Source organism: Prosopis cineraria, unplaced genomic scaffold (assembly GCF_029017545.1).
Source record: "Prosopis cineraria cultivar Desert tree isolate PC_DT_omini unplaced genomic scaffold, ASM2901754v1 PC5, whole genome shotgun sequence".
In the NCBI taxonomy this organism is placed as follows: Eukaryota; Viridiplantae; Streptophyta; class Magnoliopsida; order Fabales; family Fabaceae; genus Prosopis; species Prosopis cineraria.
In genome coordinates, this window is record NW_026555336.1 from 24,299,175 (window position 1) to 24,319,741 (window position 20,567).

Sequence of the window (20,567 nt, forward strand, 5' to 3'; positions counted from 1 at the left end):
TTTTTTTTTAGAAAATTAGTGACATCTTTTTTTTTTAAAAAAAATAAACTGAAACAAATGGATCCAAAATATTTAAACCATCTAAAAATCACTTATTTTTATGGTCCTTCCTTGGTAGAACTTAATCTAAGAACAAGAAAGGAGCAATCCTCCATTTGATGACGGCAAACCCACCATTCTCTCCAATTCTATTTGTATGAAGCAAAACAGAAAAATCATGTGATTTTGAGACTTTTACCTAGTAGTACTTAAGCAGCTGAGGCCTCTTCTTCTTATAAGTTAAAGTGATGAGGTCACGTTCCATGTCAAATGGCACTGGCTCAAGATAAACAGCTTTTATAAACTCAAAACCTTTCAACTGCCAAATCAAAATACCAAAAAACTTCAGGTAACATTCCAATATATATAAATTGTACTATATATAGAAAATTTATGGGAAACCACATTATGCATAAGCTATGAATAACTTATCACAAACTCCATGCTTTTGCACGGGCTCATAATTTACTTAAGGAGAAAAAACATATCAAAGGTTTTAAACAACTAAGAAAGACCTTCTTTTCCTTCCCAAGCTTTGTTAGCTGTTTGACTATGTAGTGTTTTGCCCTAGAATCTTTACAAAGAGACTTGAAGTCCCCATTTATATTATTTTCTTCTGCTCAACTTTCAAGTGCTTGCTTGTTGGGATTAATAACGGCAACAAGAAAGGATTCAAAGCTGTTGCCATAAACCCATATCTAAAAGAGCGAAGAGAAAAAGAATATATCAGCAATAACATAAAACAGAATGTTATCAAGCCATGAAAGGAAGGTGAACTAGAAATCACAGCTACCAAATCCTTTACACATAAAGGAGTAGAAACAATAATTTCTCAGCTACATGTCATAAGACTAGACTATAACTAGGACATGATAATATTAAGCATCATAATTAGGACACCATACATCTATAACTAGTTAGTGGACACGTAGAAGCAGTTGAGCACAAGTTTTGTCTTTACATTCGACTACCATTCCAGTAGACAACTTGATGGTAAAAAATTCTAAAGCTTTACATGAATAATTAACACACCTAATAAGAAATGGTTGATTACAAATGTTTAAGCATGCAAGAACTCAAGGACGGTATCGCAATCAGTAAGCAAAGGGTGCATCCATCAATGTGATAGCTGGTGAGGAAATAAAGGTAGGAGAACAGAATATTGTTAGAGAAACTAATTCCAAGAATTTGAAAAGCTTCATGACCCCAACAACCCCAAATGGAGGATCTCCAACACACAATTGAAGCATAAAACTAACTAGTAGACAAGCAACCATAATTGAAGCCCCATAAACACATTATTGAAGCAACTAAATCCTTAGTAGATTCATGTGCTGTTGAACAATTCACAAAAAGTTAATTGCTTAAAATAATTAAAAATTTGGTACTGGTTATTGTTCTTAGAGTTCTTGTTAAATAAAAAAGAAGTGCACATTGGCAATCAAATTCATAAATTATCCTTACCGTTTTAAAAACAATTTTATCAAAAAGTGGAGATGCCTCTTGATGATTTTCCCCTTTTTATATGTTATGAAACTTATTACAACCAGATTTGATGATATTAATAACAAAATAATATAGACTAGGGGCATAATTCTATCATATCTTGAAAGAATCAATAACAATACAAAATGATTTGTCTAGGACATGTAATCAGTTACAATAACATAACACTTACTATGAGTAAGCAAAATTAAACATTGTCTTTGTCAAGAACCCCCTGAAGAAAATTGTTGTGTCAAACCTGTATAGCATAAAATGAATGAGATATTTTATTTAAGGAAGAAAAAGAAATGAACAAAGGGCCCTTGAAATCAAACTAGAAAGATTATTACACAGCCTATAATGTTTAGTAAGAAGAATTTACCTACGTATATCCTATCAAGCACACGAGGAATAGCATAGAAAATAGATGGCTTCAGTTCTCCAATGTCTTCAATTAATAGTTTGACATCTTGCAGCCATTGCGTGAAAGGTAAGCATATTTCTATCAAATCTAGTAGTGAACTATAATATTAAAGAAATTATACTCACTCTGCATTAAGTCAAAATCCAATAGATGCACCATGCCATATAAAGAGCTTCTCAATGACTCTATCAAATATATGTGCAAGTGGAAGATATGAAAGGTACACATCTCTTTCATGCAACTAAAAAATAGGAAAAAGGATGACAAAGAGCTAAATAATTAGCGCCGCCTTAAAATTGAAAGGTGATTTCTGAATCATTTATGTTAGATATATCATACACGTAACTAAAACCCAAAAGAGCCATATTTTAGGTTTTTTCTGATTCAAGTATTCACATGTGAGATTGAGAAACAAGAAAACTTACTTTTTCATTCACACTTTCTAGTAGCCGCTTAACTCCAGCCAATAATGTAATAATGCTTTCATTAGAAATCATAACCCCCTTAGGGTCACCAGTGGTTCTGCTGGTATACATTATTGTACAGACATCATCTCTCTTTTCAACAAGAAGATCAAAACTTTGACCATGACCTTGAAAAAAAAAGAAAAAAATTAGAAATAACAACCAAAAAGAATATCGATTGATGTAAGGTAAAATAATATTTCCAATTGGTTTTGATCTTTAGAGAATGTAGCTGAAACATGAGTACTTCAATATTTTGAAACAAAAAAACAATTCCAAAATTTCCATTCACAACAAAAATCCATGCTTAATTATTTTTTCATCTAAAAGAATTGCATACACTAATCCTTGTGTAAACTACTAGTATATCAACTAATGCAAATAGAGATATAGATTTAACAAATGATAAATAATTGACAGGAGAACTCTTAATGCCAAACTATACAACCAGCAGTAAAAATACAATAACAAAAAATTTGATTGAATAACCCACTAGTTGTAAGAATTCTTCCCATGAATATATTACCAACCTAAAATTTTCAACTTCTTGTTTTTGTTCTGGCGTGACCTTCCCAAAGCTTACAAGTGCTAAACACAAAAGACAAATCTTATCACACTTTCTTCCCTAAAACATAAAGTTTTATGAAAAGGATGTAGCTAAAGATTAGATCTTACTCTTGATATGCTTTGTTGTATTTGGAAATGTCTTCAATAGTTGAAAAGCATTTCACAATGAATTATATAGATAAGTCTACATCTTTACACCACACACTATGGCCATGTTGATAACAAGATTCTATAACATGATGATACAAAAGTATACCTCAGGAATCTTCTTCTCTTCTGAAACTGCAATTGAAACTTCTAAATGGCATATAATAAATTCTATAGCTCCAGCACCCAAATAGCATAACTGACAATGGAAAAACTAAGCTTAAAGTTGTATGACTATCAATATATGTACAGCTGAATCAAGACAAAAAATTTAATCTGATCAATATGATATAACCATGATGAAGAAATATACTAAAGAAAGTGTGGAAGTACCTTAGGTATCATATAAAGGAACACAATAAAGCCCATGAGCATTGTAAGCCTGCATTTATTTGTAGCATCAGTTAGAAACCATCAACTATGTGAATAAAAGTTTAGCAACATAAAAGCAGCATGGCTAGGTGACTAAAGATTCCTCAATATAAGTAAAAAACCTAATACTAGAAGGGAAACTTTGTAAAATGCAAATAACACATAGAAGAAAGAAAGTTTCAGTACATAAATGACTTAGTCTCCTTCATATTCTAAAAAATATTAAAAACAACAACAAAAACAAAAACCACAAAAACAATACATTAAACAATTGATGAATAAACATGATAGATGCACATATCAACATATAAATTGAATAAAATCTTGCAAATATCATAGTAGTAAGAAAATAGATGGAAACTGGCTAACAAAACATAAAACAAAATAATAGTACCTCCATGCTTATAATCTACTCTAGACAATTAGCACCATAAATACCACACTTTACACCCTAAAACCAAAAATGTGGATATCTAACACTACTACAAAAATCTAAATATAAGACGACATAAAAAATGATGGTTAAATAAAAATATATCATATATAAAAGAGGCAGGTGATGATCAGAACATAAATGACGGGTGTTTAAACACCCATCATTTATTGTCAAACTTTAAATGATGGGTGTTTAAAACACCTGCCATTTAAAGGTTAAAAAACCTTTCAGTTTCTTAATTTAAAAAAATAAATAAGAAACTAAACTTTAAATGACAAGTGTTCTAAACACCCATCATTTAAAGTCTGATAATAAATGACAGGTGCTTAAACACCCGTCATTTATTATAGCCCAACGTTTCATTTTCTCTGGGAGGAAAACTAATAAAAAAATTTGAACTTTAAATGATGGATATTTAAAATACCTATCATTTAAAGTCTAAACAATATATGGCGGGTATTTTAAACACCCGTCATATATTGTTGCCTAACGTTTTAGTTTCTAAAAGTTAAAATAATTAAAAAAATTTTAAACTTTAAATGACGGGTGTTTTACGTAACATCCTGAATTTCTTAATTTTAAGCTTAGAGGTTAATCGAGAGTGAAGTGAAAGTTAGTGTGGGATTAGAGATTCGGATGATTAATTAGTATTTTGACTTGTTTGTGTGTTATATGAATAGATATGGGTTATAGGAGTGCATTTCAGGTCGAAGCAAGTGCACATGGTAAGAATAAATCTCACTATGCCATGTGCCGTGGCTTGTGCTGAATGCGCGTCGCGTATGGACTAGAAAATCACTTCTTAAGTTATGAAATGGGGTGATTTTTAGAAGTGAAAATGTGGAAACACACGAGATAGAGAGAGGAAAAGGGCTGAGGAGCTAAGTTAAGCTATTTTAGAGTGGTGGAAGGTGATTCGGATTGGTAACTTATCAGGTAAGCTATGTATAACTCTTACCTTCCATTCTACACAAATTTCTCTAAAAATGAGTTATAGGGAAATTGAATTGGTGGAATTTGAGGAGTTTGATTCTTTCTTAATTGTAATAAAAAGGTTTTTAGAGGTTAAATTAGAGCTTTGCGACTGGTTTAGAGCTGAATGGTAGAGCTTTGAACCTGTAGGCTCAATTTTAGCCTTTAGAGAGAGAAAGTTAGGGCAAGAATCTAATTTGAGTAAAATAAGACCGGTTGAGGTGATGTAAAGTAGTAATTGGGTAGTCATAGACTTAGAATGGATAAATGGAAAAGAGTTTATGGATGAATATATCCCTAAGTAGTAAAAATGAGTTTTTGGTCAAAATAGACCAAATGACTAAAATGTACCAAATATATTCAAATTGGCATATTAGATGCGTGAGTAGAGAAAGAAAGCTTGAGATAAGCTTGTGTGATAATTGAAATCTATGGGTAACCTTTTTAGTGATAGAGGGGTTGAGGTAACTGAATAACTTCCTTTGTTTAACTATTTATTGTAACTAAATGTTAGTATGCAATGTAGTGTATGAAACAATTTTAAACTAAGCATGTTTTATAGCATTGATTGATTGTTGTGTCTGAATGGCTTTTGATTGAAATAAGCATGGAAATGTGTGTTTTGTAATGAAAAGTATTATATGCATATGTTATGTGTAAGAAAGTATTAAATGATAAATGAGAACCTTAAATGGTTCGAGAAAGCATGATTATAGGGGTGAAAATTTACCCGAGTGTAGGAGATGATAAAGACCATATGGCAAAGTTTCCTTAATACCCTTTTGGGTGTGGTGTTGGAAACAATTCTCCTTAGTGCCTTGAAATGTATGGTGTTGGAGAAGATTTCCTTAGTGCATATTGAGGTACAGTGTTGGAGATGAGAGATTCCTTAGTATCTTTATGATATGGTATTGGAGTCAACAACACCTGATTGTGTGTATTAGGAAAACCATAGTCTATATTGTGCGTTAGAATATCTTTAGCTGGGTAATTCTACGACTGCAGGTGAGCTCAAGACTAATAAGAGTGTACATTGGTCTAAAATGAGCCTATGACTTCGTGTCGGGGTGATTTGGAGGTCTAGTTGGTAGAGATCATGCTAGTATGTTATGTGATATGATGAAATATCTTGAGATAATATGGAATCATTTATGATATGATAAAAAGTTGAGAATGAAATGAAATATGAGATATAAATGCTATTTTATAAGGTTTTGATGATATACTATGTTTAGTTCCATATTGTTACATGTGATAGTCAATAGGAGTGAGTTATTCTGTTACTAAGATTTTTATCTTATCTCCGTGGTTACATATTTATAGGACCGGGAAGTGATCAGGGTAAGGGAAAAGTGTCTGGACTAGCTTGAGTTGTGAAGCCATGTACTCTGAGGTTGTGTGATGAACTGAACCAAAATATTGTATATATATATGAGTTGCCATAGGATTGCATGCATATATTGAATTGAGATTTTGTGAAATCAAACCCGATTATGTGTATATGTGTTGTTTGAGACAAAAGGGCTATGATTTGAGTATGTTTATGTTAAAATGGTTGTTTATATTGGTGAATCTTAAGCGAAGGGATAAATTATGATGAAACGAGTAATTTGGGGGCTAAGATTATATTGTGAATATAATTTTATATGTATGGGTTGAGAAATAGCCAATTAGGCTAAGTTTTGCCAAGAAATAGTAAAATATGTGAAGTATGATTGTAATTAATTATGGTTAATCAGGTGTATTAGATCTTTTTGAACTTGGTTTAAGTCCTAGTGTGGTTTAATGAGACTAAGGGATCGATTTGGGTGCTTAGGTGCGCAAATTTTTTTAAAAAAAGTGACTTTTTACATTTGGGTGTCTAAATTTTGATTGGACCATTAAATTGTGTCCAAACCTACCTTATTAGTTAGTATACGAGCTAAACTTCATGTAACCACTTGAATCACTCCAATCGGATGTCATATGTGAAAATGGTGCACGCCGGAAGTTTGTCATTTTTGCTATCAAAATGATAGCGAAAATTCAGACAGGTGCGCTGCAGCACATGATGACACATGCCACAGCACACAATATAGAAAGGGCAAGCGTGTGGCTCTGTGCCGTATGCCGTGGCACATTGACTGCACACCACAGCGCACAACCCAAAATGCAATTTTATTTTGTGATGAAATACATGCAATTGGAATAGGAATGTTGGTGGGTTATGTCCACTATGTATTTGAGGAGTGTATGATTTACTTTTACTGTGTTTTTCTCTAATTATATTGTGATTTGATTTATTTTACAAAATAAGTCTTCAGCTGAAGCTTTTAAAATAAAATTTGATTAATGTGATTGTTGTGAGGTAGTGGTAACACTGTAATCTTCTTTTATATTGAGTGAATATAAGAGGAGGTTACATTTTATTTAAAATACCATCATTTAAAGTATGAGCAATATATAACGGGTATTTTAAACATCCATCATATATTGTTGCCTAACGTTTCAATTTCTAAAAGTCAAAAGAATTAAAAAATTTTAAACTTTAAATGACGGGTGTTTTAAACACTCATTATTTAAAGTCTTCCAGATATATGACGAGTGTTTAAAACACCTATCATATATACTAGAATAAATGATGGGTATTAAAATACCTGTCATTTATTCCCTTTTTTAATCAGTTTTCAGTCTCATTTTCTATTCATGCCCATTTGTCTTCTCACGTATTCTCTCTTCTCTACTTGCACATAAAATTAGTAGAAATCTCTCAATCTTCCTCCATTGTTGTCGACCATCTTCGTCCTCTCTGACGTGAAAGTGCCACCACCTACGCCGTTCATTGCCTTCTCATTTGCTTCCTCTTTATGTTTCATCATCTCTTCTCCAAGGTACGAGGGTATGTAATTTCTATGATTTTTTTCATTTTCTTCCAATATCCTTAGATTTCTAGATTATGGGATTGATTTATTTAATATTATGGGTTGTTTTATTAGTTGGTTTTTCTTGTTTAAATTTCTCCTCATTTGTTGCCCATTTTGATATTATAGGGTGTTGAAAATTGTTAATGTTTGATGTGTTATTGACTTGAGAATGTTAGTAGATGATATAATTAGCCTTAGGGTTATTATTAAGATGAAAATTAGTGATCAAAATGAGATATTTATGATGATTGTATTTTTCTATGAATTTTGACTTATTTATTTTAATAATTTTTAATTTAAATTTCGTGTCTTGTTTGATTAGAGTAGTTTCATCATTCAAAACTATATATGTACTAGTGTGCCAATTTTCATTACAAGTGGAGTTCATTTAGATGATCGAAACTGATACACAGTTTCTCTAAAAATCATTACTATTTTATTGATATTTTTACATTTGGTAAAGAATGATTTTTTCTTAGCTTGGGATTGTTAATAGAGGATATGTGTAACCTTAGAATGATCAATGAGACAAAAAACATTAATTCAAAATGATATTTATGGGGTTTTTCTTTTTTCTATGATTTTTGAACGAATTTTAGATATAATTTTATAATAATTAGAGTTAATTTGAAAATTATATTTTGTGAGAATTTTGTTGGTGTTGTGATTGTATATGGTTGAAATTAATTTTTTGAGTGAGATGCTAGGACTAAAAAGAGAGTTTTTTCCCAGAAAATACTTTCTTTGTGCCATTATGCTGTTGAATTTGTTTTGGTGGTTGAAGGAATATGTAAATGCTCATACATTGTGAGTCAAGATTTATTAATTACTCTATATTATATGTAGAGTAGTTAATTTCTTTATTGATAATCTTTCTATCATTCCTTTCCTTTTCATATTCATGAGTCACTAATCACATTTCTTTGAATAAATTGTCTTTTAGATTAAAGTTATGGATAAAGAATAGATGTCTGCCAATCGATTAAGTAAATAGTATTTGAATGGTGTGAAAGAGTTTATGAGGCTTGCTCTTAAGCATGTAAAAGACTCTAGAAGAATAGTATGCCCTTATGTAAGATGTGGTCTTTTGAAGCAAATTAGTGCATCTGAGTTGGAAGACCATTTAGTGTGCTATGAAATTAATGAAAATTACAAGTGTTGGCATAAGTATGGAGAGACTAGAGAGGATGAGTGTAGTAGTAATTAGGAGTATAAAGGAAGTTTTGAATCAAATGATTATGACACAGATACTTATAAGGGTGATTGCCTTGAAGAGATGGCTAATGCAATTGAAAGGGAACTTAAGGATTGTCCTGAAATGTTAGAAATGTCGAAAAGTGATGCAGAGAAGCCCTTATATGCTAGTTACACTAAATTCACAAAGTTGTTGGCAGTGTTGAAATTGTACAACTTGAAAGTGAGCAATGGATAGAGTAATAAGAGCTTTATAGAAAATCTTATACTTATAAAACAACTTCTACCTGCGAACAATGAGCTTTTAAGGACTACATATGAGGTAAAACAAATGCTACGCTCAATTGGCATGAGTTATGAGAAAATACACGCCTATCCTAATGATTGCATTTTATTTAGAAATAAATATGCATCATTAATAGAGTGCCCAAAATGTAATGCCTTGCACTACAAAGAGAATGAGAAGAGTCTAGAGAAGGCATTATGGTACTTTCCCATTGTACTTAGATTTAGACAGTTGTACAGTAGTGCAAAGGATACAAAAAATTTGACATGGCATGTGAATGGACAGATTAAAGATGGGAAGCTTCGACATCTAGCTGACTCTTCTTAATGAAAAAAAATTGATCTCAATTACCATGACTTTGGAGCAAAGATAGAAACCTTTGCCTCATATTATCTATTAATGGAATGAATTCACACGGGCTTCAAAGTAGCAGTCATAGTACATGGCCAGTTATTTTGGTAATTTACAACTTACCTCTATGGTTATGTATGAAGCAAAAATATATGATGCTACCCATTCTAATTTCGAGGCTAAAATAATCGAGAAATGACATATACATATATTTGGCTCCTTTAATTGAAGATTTAAAATTGTTGTGGGAGCATGTTGTTGAGGTATATGATGGATATAGAAAAGAAAGGTTCAATTTAAATGCATTGTTGTTTAAGACAATCAATAATTTTCCAGCATATGGTAATTTATTAGCGTATAGTATCAAAGAAAAACTCAAATGTCTTATTTGTGAAGATGGCACACATTCAATGAGATTAGAACATGGGATGAAGAATGTCTATCTCGAACATCATAGATGGTTGCATCCTGATCATTATTATCAATGCCTAAAAAAAGATTTCAATGAAAATTCAAAAAAAAGTAAGGCACCTTTGCCACTGATAGGTGAACAACATTTTGATAAGATGAAGAATTTAAATATCGAGTTTGGCAAACCTTTTATAAAGCATCTTGAGACATATGGGTGGAAGAAAAGATCTATTTTTTTTGACCTACTAGATTGGCAATCCTTATATGTGAGACATTTTCTTGATGTCATGCACATTGAGAAAAATGTGTGCAATAGTTTGATTGGTACATTACTTTATATTTTAGGAAAGACCAAAGATGGTATCAAGGCAAGACTTGATATAATTTCTATGAGGATAAGAGAAGAGTTGGCTCTGCAAGAGAAGGGAAGTCACATATTTCTTCATGCAGTGGCTCATACACTGTCTAAAAAAGAAAAGAAGACTTTTTATGAGTCGCTTGCTATATTAAAGTTCTAGAGGGGTACTCTTCAAATATTAAGGGCCTTGTGTCATTGAAGGATTTAAAGTTGAAGGGTTTCAAATCACATAATTGCCATGTGTTGATAAAAAATTTTATTCCAGTGGCTATACATTCTATTTTACCCAATACGGTTTGAGCCACGATTACAAAATTGTGTTTCTTCTTCAAGTTTATATGTAGTAAAGTAATTGATCTAACAAAATTGCAAAGATTGCAAAGCCGAATTGTGTTAATCTTATGTGAACTTGAAATGTATTTTCTACCTACATTCTTCGATATAACGGTGCACCTCATTATTCGTTTAGTTAGAGAGATACAAATGTGTGGCCCAATTTTCTTAAGATGGATGTATCCATTTAAATGTTACATGAAGATACAAAAAGGATATGTAAAAAATCAAAGTCGACCTAAAGATTGTATATTTGAATGATACATTTGTGAGGAGGCAGTTGAATTTTGTACTAAGTACTTATCAAATGTCAATCATATTGGTCTTCTAACATCTCGACATGATGGTAGAATTGATAGAGAAGGAATTATGAGCAATAAAGTAGTTACAATCTCTAACTTACAATGGGAACAAGCACATTTATATGTACTAAACAACTCTGTAAAGGTTGAGGAGTATGTAGAGATGCATATGGCCAAGCTTAAGCAAGGTAACCCTAATAGATCAGAGATTTAGTATGCAAACAAGCATAATAAGAGTTTTATAGTTTGGCTGAAATAGTACATTCTTCAGAAGTTGACTGTTAAGCCTGATTCAATTTTTAAAAAATTAAAATGGTTGACAAGAGGTCCAAATAAACAAGTTCTTTCCTTCACTGGCTATCTCACTAATGGGTGCACATTTTATACTAGAGAATAAGATGATCGGAGCACAGTGCAAAATAGTGATATAACACTTATAGCCCAAGTAATGCATACATCTAGTACTAAAGACAGAAATCCCTTGTATGCAAAAATGTCATACTTTGGGGTAAATGAGCATATTTGGGAGTTAGATTACATCAAATTTCAAGTTTCAATTTTTGGTTGTAAGTGGGTTGATCATAAAAATGGTCTTAAAGTTGATGACTTGGGGTTCTTAATAGTGGATCTTAATAAAGAAGGTTATAAAGATGAGCCTTTTATTTTGGCTTCACAAGCTCAACAAGTGTTCTTTATTCCTGATCTAGCTAAAGTAAATTGGTCTATTGTTTTATTAAGCAATAAAATAAAGGAAGATATGAATGATTTTACAGTTGAAGATGATTCATTTATGGGGACATCATTTGAAAGTTACTTCATTAAGGATGAAGTATTTTATATGAGAAATGATCATAATAAAGGTATTTGAATTTCAAAGAAAAGAGGTAGAAGCATTCAAGCAAAGATAAGTAATGTACAAGAAAAAGAAAAGAACAATTTAAACTTGTAGGTTACTTATTTTGTGTGATTTAAATTTTTATTGTTATTTATGATGTGCTATATTTGTTTTATAATGTGTGATTTACATTAAACCTATAATTATTTATTATGTGCTTTATTTTTTAATATTTTTATTTATTATTTATTTTGTTTTTCTGCTTTTGTAAGTAAATGGCTTCTCAAAGGAGTGTTGATCTTAGCATTGACATAAATGACTAGCAAATTCAGCAAGAAGCAAATCAAATAATAAGAGGATTGACATTGATGGCCGAGGTGAATAGAAGAGGGGCTGCTGGATAGAAATATATGAAATTTCAAAGGTCAACCTATCAAGACCAACAGAAATAAATTTATCAGCTAAATAGGGGTTGTGACAAAAGCAAATGTGTCAATTACAATTAGGCACTGGAACGATGTTAGTCTAACTATGAAAAATTATATTTAGGAGCAAGTAGAGGTAAAATAATTTACTCACATTATTGTAGTTAATTGAAATTACTTGATTGAAAATCTAATTAATTGTCTTAGTTTACAGTCAACGTTTGCAATTAATGTTAGTCAGATGAAATTTATCATCCAGCAAGCTAGAAAGGCAATGCAGACATTTTGATATTTTGTGGGAGCGAAATACATTAAAAAATTAGGAGGAAACTTAAGTGCTGAGGTCCCTGCCTTGATAAGGCTATTAGTTTCACAAGAATAGTGGGATGAATTTGTTGCTCAATGTCTCAGGGGACAATTTCAAGTAAGAACAATGAGATGAATTAATTTTTATTATTGTCAATATATTTAATCTTATTGATATGATTCTATGTGTTTTGCACAGAAATTGAGCTATAAAAAAAAAAGAGTTGCATGAGAAAGATTTATACCCTTACAAGAAGGGGTGCATAAGATATGCAAGAATTGAGCAACAAATGGTAAGTTAATATTTATACTATATAATTTTAGTTTATTTCATGGATATATGTACTATACTAACATTCAAATTTATTTAAATTTGTAGATCGAGCGAGAGGGTTCAGGAGCAAGCTTAGTTTCACGTCACAGACTCTTCATAGAAGGCTGAACCCATAAAGAAGGAAACATTATTGATGAATGTGTTCAGGAGCTTGCCAATAAGGGTGTAAGTACATTAACTTAACATTTTTTAATATTCAATCAACTAAGTTAACTATCTTAGTATATATTGCATAGGCCAAGATTGAGAAAAGTGGCACACCTGATGATGATGTCTTGTGCAAGGTATTGGGTAATCCCAAATACCCTGTTTGAGATAGGGGATATGGCTTCAGTGTTTTGAAAAAACAAATATTCGGGTCACAAAAGAAGGAAAGGTCAACAAAGGATGTGGGTGTAAGGGCTAAGATTGCTACCCTAAAAGAGGAGCTATCTAGGCAATGAGACATGATTAAAGCTTTGCTAAAGGACAAGGAGAGACAGGAGGTAAAGTTTCATATTAGTCCTAGCGAGAAAGGTAGTTACAATATCATGCAGCCTATTAAAAATCTCCCTAAGGTAAAATATTATTAATTTATTTCACTTATGTTTCACTATTTCTATTTTCCATAACTTTATAGTATATTATTTATTAATATAGGGTGAGAGCCTATGTGAGTTGTTGGCAAATAGTCTGAATCGTCATGTAGTTGCCATTGGTCAGGTGTTTAATTTACCAGGAGACATGCTACATAATATACCACTCCCTGCATCCTATGTACGCGTTGCTATTGATGTGCCGAAGGATTAAAACTGTCCGCTACCTATTCCCACCAAGGACGTAGGGATTGTTGGAGAGGTGATGCGTAGTTTTATTGGATGGCAAGCTAATCAAGTTAGGATGCCAAGTCCAAAAAAATACTAGCAAAGATGCACAATTAAAAAAAAAAGATGATACCCCGATCTAGGCTCTCCTCTAAAAAGACAGTCTCTCATAAAAGCTGTGCCTAACAAAAGCCTCAATTGCCAAGCCAACACATAAATTTACTCTAGGCATATGCAACGGTTCATAAATCTAATCCTTCGATCCTACAAATCTCATTTAAGGCTAGTATATATGGTGAAGACTAATATGATATGCTTTTGCTTGATGTTATTGATGAAATGCTTCAACATGATATAACCAGTCTCATTGTTCTCAACTTCTACATATGGTAATTTTTTTTCCATATATGAATAGTTAATATTTTAAATATAAACTAATCCATTTATTTTATTTATAATAAGTGCTTCTATGACAAATTTGTTGTCCCTTTTGATCTACAAACGAAATTTGTCTTCGTTAGTCCTCATGAAGTGGGTGCACATGCCTTAATTAAAGTGACAAAATTTTAGAACAAGCAAGGTGTAACATCCCAAAATTTTAAGACTCGAATTTATTTTAAAAATAAAAGAAAATATATATAATTAAATTAAAATTAAGAATAATTTGATAGAGGTCTAGAGTTTGAATTTTTCTCAGCAAAAGTTTGGTTTTATTTGATTTTTAACTATGAAAAAAATTAGCAAAGTTGACCCAAGCTTTTGTGCTATAATAAAAAATGTTGGGCCCTTTATTGTAATTTTTTTCAAAGTATTAGATCAGCATTTTAAAGGGAAAACTGACGTAGAAAAGCAGAAATGAATCAAGGAAAAGAACAAAGAGCGCATGAGAGAGAGAACGGATAAGAGAGTGAAAGAGGAAGGACGAGAGGGAGTTAGAGCTCAGATTTAGGAAGCTTTGTAGCTATTGCGAGGTCAGCTACACGATAGGTGCACTTCCTACTTCAATCCTCTTCCTTTTCTCTTAATTTTCTTCAATTTTTGAACGAGAAAATTTCTTGATTTTGATCCAAAAGGCTTTATGCTTGTAAGTTTTAGTTTCCTTGGGTCCTTAGGAGGTTTTTTTTTTACATGATGCTCTAATATTTTGAGCAGATAATTGGATGAAAAATGGAGTTTTAGGTCAAAAGTCAAACCCTAAAAGGTTGGGTTTTGCTCCTCAATAGCTTAAGTCTATTGATTTAGTTATAATCATACTATTTGAGCCCAACAAGATTTAAATTAAGCTTTGCTTTTCATTATAAGGGCTAATAGTAAAAGTTGGTGACACTAAGTAAAGGTTTTAATTGATCAAAAATTTTATGAATTGAAAATTAGCCTAATGATGGCTAATAAATGGTTTTGGTAGTTAACTGGTATTATGTGAATGGCTGGTTTGATATATAGACCACTGGGATGGATTATAGCTCATTAACCCAAGTTGTATGATATGAGCTATAGTCTTCATTAATGTTATTTGTCATGATAAGTGATGTGGATCACTTATATGTTGTAGGGAATTGTTGGTGAAACTTATTGAGAAGTTAAGGAATAAGCTAAGTCCTATTTTGTACAAGAAGAAACATTTTGGTACCAAAGGGTTGAGGTAACAGGGAAATTTATATTTCTTATTACTTTGTTTTAGCTATTTTTGAATAATATAACTAGCTATCATGCATTACATGTTTTAAAAGATTAAATGTACTTTATAAAGGGTTATGGGGTACTACTTTGATTATAGTGCAAATATGTTTTCTAATTGTTTGACAACAATATTTTTATGGAAACGAGATTTGTCTGCATGTATTGTAATCATAAAGAATAAAAGTTACACTTAAGGAAGTGTAACTAAGTAAGGTACCTTAGATAGGCTAAGGAACCGTTTAAGGGAGATTTTTACAAATGATATGTTATGGACAAACATACACCTTGGATAGAAAGAGTGGGTGTGTGGGCCCATAAAGATCTTTGAGCTGAGTGAAAATGTTTAGCATGTGTATTCATATATGTATATAATATTTGAAATAGTTTTTGGCCATTCTTGTATTATTTGCACATTTTGAGATTTTAGGTCTATTTTGGGAAATGGCACTCGGATGGTCAAATTTTGGTATAAAGGGTTTTTCTATCATTTAAATATTTTATTAGGTTTTTTTAGTCCAATTTGACATGTTCAAAGTGTTCTCACAAGTTTGTGACCATTAGAATTTGGACAATTTTGAAAATAGTTTTTACTAAAAAATTGTACTTGTCCAAATTTTAATCCGACCGATGGATTTCTATAAAATTTAGGTCACAAGTAAAACCTTTTATAAGCTTCATGTGGGATTTGGAATCACATCAATCAGACACCGGACGGAGAAACGGCACACTCTGAAATTTGGTCCGGAGGAGCTGTCATGACAGCAACAATGATGATGTTACAACATGCATGAAATTCAATCCATATGTTGGATCTTTTCAAAATTTGGTATGCTAATAGTACTCTTTAAAAGTGACATGTAGGCTTTGGAATCGCTATGATCAGAAGTCGGATGATGAAATGGTGTACTTCAGAAATTAGTCCGAAGGTGCTGTCATGACAACAAAAATGACCAAACTTGTAATATGTCTAATTTTTAATTCAACCATTGGATCTTTCTGAAATTTGGTACACTTATAGTACCCTTTGAATGTGACGTGTGAGCTTTAAAATCACTTCGATCGAGAATCGGATGATAGAACAGTGCCTCCCAAAAGTTAGTCCGGGAGGACTATTATGACAGCAATTTAATGTTGTTATGACAACATCTTTTTACCCTGCTTTCGCCTAGTTTGTTTCCGTGTGCTATAGGTAAAACCTATAAATTTTTTTATTATTTTTATTTAAAAAGGTTTTAAATGTTTATTTTACAATCGTGTATCTGCTTAGTGATTTAAATGGTTTGTTTCCTAAGTTGATTTTAGGATTAACTCCTTAACCATACTTAGCTTATTTGAATTGTGTGATTTTTGGATAACACTTGGGGAAAGTGTTACACAAGGGCTCAAAAGGGAACATTATTCATAATACCATACTGTCAAGGGTAACATAATTCTCACGTATCTTAATAATTTGTTTATTTTTAATTTAATCAATTAATTATAATTTTGCAACACTTGTTAATACTATTAGGGACCATTGGATGTTGATCACCACCAAACCATTCGGCAACACTTCAAAAATATATTATCTCAATTCTTTAAAGGGGAACTAGGAAAGAGATAAATTTTATTAAAGTTAATTAATACATAAATGCATAAAGTATTTTACATATTCATTTAATTATTTAAATTTTATACTAACATATTTTTTACTGTTTCATTAGGGCGATTGTGTTATACCACACTAACACAAAACAATCAATTCCAAAGTCCGTTACAAATTTTGATGCAGCCTATACTTAGAATATAATTAAGGTAATTGAAATTATTTATTAAATTAAAATTAATGCATTAATACATATTCATCGATTCTTTAATTTTTAATGTCCAAGACAAAAGACAAATAGCTTGAATTGTGGCTTTTGCATTATGAGATTCATGAAGGACATCATTATTCATAACGAGAGCATAATTCCCGAGATGGTATGCCAATAATATTAACTTTTAAATTACAAAAATATTTAATAGATTAAAATTAATTTATGGTGGATCATTTATGTTTTGCAATACTATAATGATTCTTTATGTTAAAGAATCCAGGGATGCAAAAATAAATAAGGTAGTTGAAGAATGGTATCAGTACATTTTTTAAGTGTAGACCTCATACAAAAAATATTAATAGAACTATCATAAAAAAGTAGCTAGGATGTTTATACTTTTAATAGATAATTTATTTTTTAAAAATAGTTTACTTTATATAATTATATTTGTTTATCGATTAATTTTGAAATTGAATATAATAAATTTCGTTGATATTCAAATCTGAAATGGTTGTTTGCTATTATTTTGATTTCTTTTTATAGGAGGTTGGTATAAAAATAGCTCCCATATTAAAAAACCATATAATAAATGACAGTTATATAAATAACCATCATTTATACGACAATAAATGATGATTATATAAATAACCGTCATTTATTCGATGGTAAATGACGGGTAAATAATTTACCTATTAATTATTGTCTCATTTGGCTTGGGCTTCTGTAAAAATTTTATTTTAAATGACGGTTTTATAATCATCATTTATTGGGGGCCTTTAAATGTCAGTCCCATAAATGACGCATATTAATCGTCATTTATGGACTAAAATAAATGTCATTTATTCTTTTTTTATAATAGTGTAAGATTAAACAAACAATTTTCCACTAAAAATACTTAAAAGTTAAAGTCAAACAAAAAGTAATTTCTACAGGAAAGCGGCACACAGTGACAAGTAGTAGCAAGAACAACGCTGCTGACTTCCTTCCCCACAACCACTACTGCGGATGGAATTTCCAACTTTCATCACCAAGTCATATACTTCTTTGTAGCTTAGCCAGTTGTACTTTCCAAGCTACATTTAACGGCTAAAAATTAGAAGTGATTACGCAATCACAAAAAAATTGATAAATTCAAGTCTTGGAGAGTGGCTGGCCAAAGAAAAAATCTTGGAGAATGAAAGAAAGAGAAGTTACCTTCCCATCCACTATCTCTCGTCGACCAAGCATTGGATTCCCAGGGTATTTCTCAACAGACAAGCTGCAAAGGCAATTTGATGAAAAGAGCTAAATGAAAAAAATTCACACTAATACGAGTTCTAAATACTGCACAATGCAGTAGAAAAGTGGACTGATGAATATCCTCGACAATGTGTCCATCATTCACAAAACCCAAAACCATATATCAATAAGAAAATAAAGCCCATTTCATGCTCGGGACAAATGCAGAGAACGAATCAAACATGCACCACAGAGCACAGTTCTTCGCACAAAATGATTAATCAAGGAAACAAATTCGAACTTAGGAACGCTGAAAACTAACAGCTTGCACTAAGTTATTACTCCTACAACATTTTGGTCAAAAATAAATAAATAAATCAACTTTTTTCGAGACAGTGTTCAGTTGTATCAAATCAAAATGAAAAGGGAAAAACCAATTAAAGACTAAGTTTGATAAGATAAATCTCTGATATGCTCACCGAAAAATATCCCAACAAGTATCAAGACCTGGAGCAGGAGACGGAAATCCATCTTTGGCAAAGAGGCTGCGGTACACAGGACCCATTGATGGCCTGCCATTACTCTCTTCCTTCGCCTTCCCTACCTCAATGATATATCTTTCTTATGCCATTCTACCTTCTCTCCGTGAAAGAGATCAAATCTCAATCAGATCGATCACTCTGATCGACCACTCTATGCGCATGTTGATGTAAGAGAAAACTATGTGGTAGAGAAAAGTGATGAAAGAAATACAATCGAAAGAAACAAAGATACCAAGAGAAACGTCTAAAATCTAAATAAGAATATTATAAGAAACAATGACACAAAAGTTCCCTAAAAATATAGGCGAATGAAAGAAAGAAACCGTGAATTGGAGTTATAAATCTCAAGTCCCTAGATCTTTTCAGACAACTTTTTTTGAGAAATTACTATAGTGCTCAAATATTTTTTGTAAGAAAATAATCCATATCCAACCACCACTGAGCGCCGGACCGGCTGCCAACCGGATCCGGTGTCCAGCTATTGAAGCTCTATTAACTAAAAAATTGTTGATTTATAAAATTAATGACTATAATGGTTAAGGTAATTACTGTCACTTGGCTAGTGATATCTAATTTCATTAAATTTGTTTTATCAATCTATTTTAATTAAGTTGTTTTTTCTCATTTGCTCAAACAAAATGGTCATTGCCTTACCATTGAGGATAAATAAAATTGTAGAATGATGAAATAAATTTCGAAAAATTAGTTGTTACTAGCTGTGCATTTTTTTTGTCCTTCGCCAAAATAAAGTAGTCATTGTCCTAACCATTATGGTCATTGAACACCAAGGATCAATAGATTTGTAGAATAATAAAATAAAAGATTTAGGGTAATTTTGTCATTAAATTATAAGTATGTGTTTGGTTAACCATTATAAGTATGTGTTTGGTTAACCGACTTTTATCATTTGCAAGTACTTTTGTGAATCTTTAAATGCTAAAGTTGTTTGGTTTGCAACAAAATTTTCAAAGATCATTGAAAAAGTCAATTTCCTCAAAACTTCTTTCTCTAAATATGTGTTTGGTTTTCCACAGACTAAAAGTGAGTTATTAAAAGTTGAGAAAAACACAATATTTGGTTTTTATAATTTTATCTAGTTTTATTTTACGTCCCTATAGTTTTTGTTTAGTATTTTCAGTTTCTATGATTTCAAAAAAGATTTGGTGACCTTTGATTTCTAATCCCTATAATTTTCATTTTTTTAATGTATAAATTAGGGATGTTTCACCAAAGGCTTAGGAATATTATTTCCTACTGTAGGCCTATTTTACTTTATTTCATATATGTATTTAAATGTGATATTGCCAACTAGTTGCATATTTTGATTTGATACTTGCACCATTTACATGTTTATTTGAGAAGTAGTATTTTTTGTCCTAAATTATGTATTATGTACTGGTGAAATCCGATAAGGGTTAAAATACTAGTGTAAGGATAATAGGGTTTATATGGACAATTGTAATTGAATTATATTGCCAAAAAAAGCAAATTACCTCCCCCTATTATTTTGATATCAAGGAGCTGAAAATTGAAAGTGTAATATTGACGAGGAAATTCCTACTTGCACCTAAAAGTAGACCC

The 20,567-nt window shown here is 31.4% G+C and overlaps 1 pseudogene; it reads right to left on the bottom strand.

Moving 5' to 3' along the window:
• Positions 1–238: 238 nt before the first annotated feature.
• Positions 239–19,075, bottom strand: LOC129310789 (long chain acyl-CoA synthetase 4-like; annotated as a pseudogene).
• Between the last annotated feature and the right edge of the window lie 1,492 nt (positions 19,076–20,567).